Genomic DNA, 5,044 nt, shown 5'->3' with positions numbered 1-5,044 from the left:
AAAGAAATGTGAAAGAAAAACACCAAGAACTGTGAGTTAAGGCTCCGAACCGATCAAATTTTTTGTGATTTAAGTAACATTAAAATAACTTACTAAATGAACTCCGCTGCCTATGAATTTTTAATATGAGCATAATATGACATGTTAAGAGTTTATATGAAATTGGGTAGTCATTGGATAAGGTTAATTAGCTAAACCAAGTAACGATGTAAAATGATCATAATGCACATAAGGAAATTAATCTTTGGTTCATACACAAGATGACCTCCAAATGCTATGGAACTTTTTATTAAACCTAGATTCGAGTTCAGACAACGCCGCTTTGAACGCATGAACCCATGGCATAGGTTCAAACTGTGTCACTTGAAATATATGAAGCCTTGGACCTAGGTTAATACTATGTCTCTTTGGACGTATGAAGCCTTCAACACAGGTTGTCAGATTCATGACTAGTATCATAAATACTAGGGAGAGTGTCTTGACGAACAAGAACACAATCAAGGACTAGAAAAAGGATCAAGATCGAAATTCTGAAGATACAAGAACACAATCAAGAACTAGAAAAAGTATCAAGATCCAAATTCTGAAGATAAGAACCCAGAACAATAGTACCAAAACCCTTAGACCCGAATTATGGTTGAGTCATAATCCAAGGATCAAAGTTCTAAAGATATATCATGATAAAGAGTCTTAAGTACTTACCCCAAGAAAGAAATCGTCTGATAGGCAAGAATAGACAAGAATTAAGTTTAAAACAAACACAATGGAGGTGCAGGAATCGTGTGATAGGCAAGAATAGACAAGAATTAAGTTTAAAACAAACACAATGGAGGTGCAGGGAATTGAACCCTGTGCCTCTCGCATGCGAAGCGAGCGCTCTACCATATGAGCTACACCCCCTCTATAAAATAAATGTCTTAAACGTCCATGACGAGGTAAGCAGCGATTTTGGACTCTTCATAATCCATGCTTGTAAACCTTAAACCAAGTATGAATTAAAGGAAAGAAAAATACCAAGAATCGTGAGTTAAAGCTCTAAACTGATCAAATTGCTCATGAGTTTATATGAAATTCGGTGCTCATTGGATAAGGTTAAGTAGTATTGGGTCCTTTGGTTCATGATCTAGCTTAATATCAGAGGGAGTATCTCCGGTTCATGATCTAGCTTAATATTAGAGGGAGTGTCTTGGAGATCCTTACAATTCAAAGGATTTGAACCTACGATTTCAAAATAAACACAATGGAGGAGGTGAATCGTGTGCCTCTTGCATGCAAAACGAGCACTCTACCATATGAACTACACCCCCTTTATAGTATAAAGGTCTCGAACGTCCATGATGAGGTAATTAGCCTTTTCGAACTCTTCTTAAGAAGTACTTGTTGAAATTGCTTGGATCCTTGTATAAACCTTAAACCAAGTATGAATTAAAGAAATGTGAAAGAAAAACACCAAGAACCGTGAGTTAAGGCTCTGGACCGATTAAATTTCTCGTGATTTAAGTAACATTAAAATAATTTACTAAATGAACTTCGCTGCCTATGAATTTTTAATATGAGCATAATATGACATGTTAAGAGTTTATATGAAATTGGGTAGTCATTAGATAAGGTTAATTAGATACACCAAGTAATGGTGTAAAATGATCCTAATGCACATAAGGAAATTTATCTTTGGTTCATAATCGAGATGACCTCCAAATACAATGGAACTTTTTATTAAACCTAGATTCGAGTTCAGACAACGCTGCTTTGAACGCATGAACCCATGGCATAGGTTCAAACTGTGTCACTTAAAATATATGAAGCTTTGGACCTAGGTTACACTATGTCTCTTTGAACGTATGAAACCTTGAACACAGGAGGTCAGATTCATGACTAGTATCATGGGAGAGTATCTTGGGGAACAAGAACACAATCAAGGGCTAGAAAAAAGATCAAGATCCAAATTCTGAAGATAAAAACCCAAAACAATAGTACCAAAATCCTAAGACCAGAATTAAGTAAGACCAGAATTAAGGTTGAGTCATAAACCAAGGATCCAAGAATTTATAAACCAAGGTCGAAGAATTTGAAAACAAATAATACAATAGAGGTACAAGGAACTAAACTTTGTGCCTCTCGCATGCGAAACGAGCACTCTACCATATGAGCTACACTCCCTTTATAGAATAAAGTTTCCAAACCTTCATGATGAGGTAAGAAGGTCTGAAGATAAGATTCGAGAACCATATTACCAAGACCCTTTGTACTCATTCCATTTTTTAATTACTTTTATGTATGGATGTTTTATTTCTCATTGAACCTAAGGAGAACCTAAGATTTCAAAACAAACACAATGGAGGTGCATGGAATTGAACGCATGCGAAGCGAGCGCTCTATCATATGAGCTACACCCCCTTTATAAAATAACGATCTCAAACGTCCATGACGAGGTAAGTAGCGATTTTGGACTCTTCTCATGAAGTACTTGTAGAAATTGCTTGGATCTTTGTATAAACCTTAAACCAAGTATGAATTAAATGTAAAAGAAAAACACCAAGAACCGTGAGTTAAGGCTCCGAACCGTGTATAAACCTTAAACCAAGTATGAATTAAATGTGAAAGAAAAACACCAAGAATCGTGAGTTAAGGCTCCGAACCGATTAAATTGCTCATGATTTAAGTAACATTAAAATAACCCACTAAATGAACTCCGCTGTCTATGAATTTTTAATACTGAGCATTATATGATATGTTAAGAGTTAATATGAAATTTTGTAATCATTGGATAAGTTTAATTAGCTAAACCGAGTAATGATGTAAAATGACCATAATGCACATAAGTAAATTTAACTTTGGCTCATGATCTAGAGGACCTCCAAATGCTAAGAAACTTTTTATTAAACCTAGATTCGAGTACAAACTATGTCGCTTGGAACGCATGAACCCATGGCATAGGTTCAAACTTTGTTACTTGAAATGTATGAAGTCTTGGACGTAGGTTAACACTATCGCTTCGAACGTATGAAGCCTTGGACACAGGATATCAGGTTCATGACTAGTATCATAAATACTAGGGGAGTGAACAAGGATCAAGATCCAAGTTTTGAAGATAAGAAGCAGAAAAAAAGTACCCAGACCCTTAGATTAGAACAGAATTGAACCTTGTGTCTCTTGCATGCGAAGCGAGTGCTCTACCATATGAGCTACAACCCCCCTTATATAATAAAGGTCCTGAACGTTCATAACGATGTAAGTAACCATTTTGGACAGTTCTTAAGAAATACTAGTAGAAATTGTTTGGATCCTTGTATAAACCTTAAATCAAGTATGAATTAAAGGAATATGAAAGGAAAATACCAAGAACCGTGAGTGAAGACTCCAAATTTAAAATATCTCACTAAATGAACTCCACTGCCTATGAATTTTTAATACTAAGCATAATATGACATGTTAAGAATATATATGAAATTTGGTTGTCATTGGATATGGTTAATTAGTTAAACCGAGTAACGGTGTAAAATGACCATAATGCTCCTTAAGAAATTTACCTTCGATTCATGATCTAGATAACCTCCGAATGCTATGAAATTTTGTATGAAACCTAGATGCGGGGTTAGACTACATCGCTCGGAACGCATGAAGACTTGGACGTAGTTTCAGACTGTGTTGCTTGGAGCGTATGATGCAGACTATGTCACTTGGAATGTATGAAGCATTGGACACAAGTTGTCAAGTTCATGACTAGTACCATAAATCATAGGGAGAGTGTTTGGGAGACTGAAACAAAAAGAGAACAACCTAAAAAGTGACCAAGAACAAGACAACGATCAAGGAATAGAACAAGGATCAAGATCCAAGTTCGGAAGACAAGGACCCATAACAATAGTATTAGGACCCTTAAATCAGAACTAAAGTTGAGATCTCAAGATCCATGGACCAAAGTCCGTCTACGTACTTACAAACCAAGACCAAAAGTATTTAGACCCTTAGATTAGAAGTAAGGTTGACATCTCAGAATTCAAGGACTAAGGTCCGCGTAAGTACTTACAACAAGAACAAGGAAAGAAAGAGTGTGACAAGCTACTTACTTAGTACACACCCAGAACAATAGTACTAAGACCCTTAGATTAGAACTAAGGTTGAGATCTCAGAATCCAAGGACCAAAGTCTGCCTCAGTACTTACAACAAGAATAAGGAAAGAAAGAGTGGGTAGGTTACTTACGGAATAGATAATCATACCTATGGTACCTCTTGCATGCAAAGTGATAGCTGTAGCATGTGAGACTCGAATAAAGACTAATACGAGGAAAGCGAAAATAAATTTAAAAAAATAAAAAAAATCGGTTAAAACTTAAATAAGAAAAAAAAAGTAAACACCAAAATTAAATAGAAAATTAAGTCCAATTATAAGACGATGTTGTTCAAAATATTACAAACCGGGAAACCATTATAAAACAAAAATATAAAAGCCTCAAAAATGTAAAAATGGGCTAGCACTCTAGAACAACCCCCACTATGACCACACAGCTCTTGAATGCTCCTTCACCTCGAGCAGCAGCCTATAAACACCTAAAAAAGAAAAGAGTAAGGGGTGAGTATAATAATACTCAATAAGCAACCTACTCGTAAGCTTTCAACGCATCCTTAACTTAGTAAGTATCACGGGCTTTACTTTTTGTTCTTGGAAGTTTGGGCTTAGGTTTCAATGCTCTCTGAGCAACTGGGTACCCCAACTTTCGAGCAGGTCTCTTAAATGAAGCATACACATAGGGGTCTGTGTGAGTTTTCCATTCTTTCTTTTCTTCGACTTAAGTGGCTTGTCTTATTTATGTAGTGAATGATCAGTGTTCTAGGTTGAGGCGAGAACTCATAAGTTGCAAAAACAGTATGGTTGGATCGGAATCTAAACAATAATTTGAGCGGGCTTACCTAACAACTCTCCCACAGGACCATAAAGTCTTCAAAGTTTGGGGGAAGCGATCCCCTGTGTGTCGGTTAGCTACTAGGTCAACCTACGCTCAGGGACGGGTTTACAGCACAAGGGTCCTATTTTAGGAGACC

The 5,044-nt window shown here is 36.4% G+C and overlaps 1 non-coding gene across 1 annotated transcript; it reads right to left on the bottom strand.

The window, feature by feature from the left end:
• Window positions 1-827: 827 nt before the first annotated feature.
• On the bottom strand, window positions 828-900 carry TRNAA-CGC (transfer RNA alanine (anticodon CGC)). Its single transcript has one exon. It is a non-coding gene; the product is annotated as a tRNA-Ala (tRNA).
• Between the last annotated feature and the right edge of the window lie 4,144 nt (window positions 901-5,044).

Source organism: Cucurbita pepo, chromosome 6 (genome assembly GCF_057944985.1).
Source record: "Cucurbita pepo subsp. pepo isolate OVF chromosome 6, ASM5794498v1, whole genome shotgun sequence".
NCBI classification, from domain to species: Eukaryota; Viridiplantae; Streptophyta; class Magnoliopsida; order Cucurbitales; family Cucurbitaceae; genus Cucurbita; species Cucurbita pepo.
Note: the sequence above shows the minus strand (reverse complement) of the source record. Positions and strands in the feature narration are given on the sequence as shown.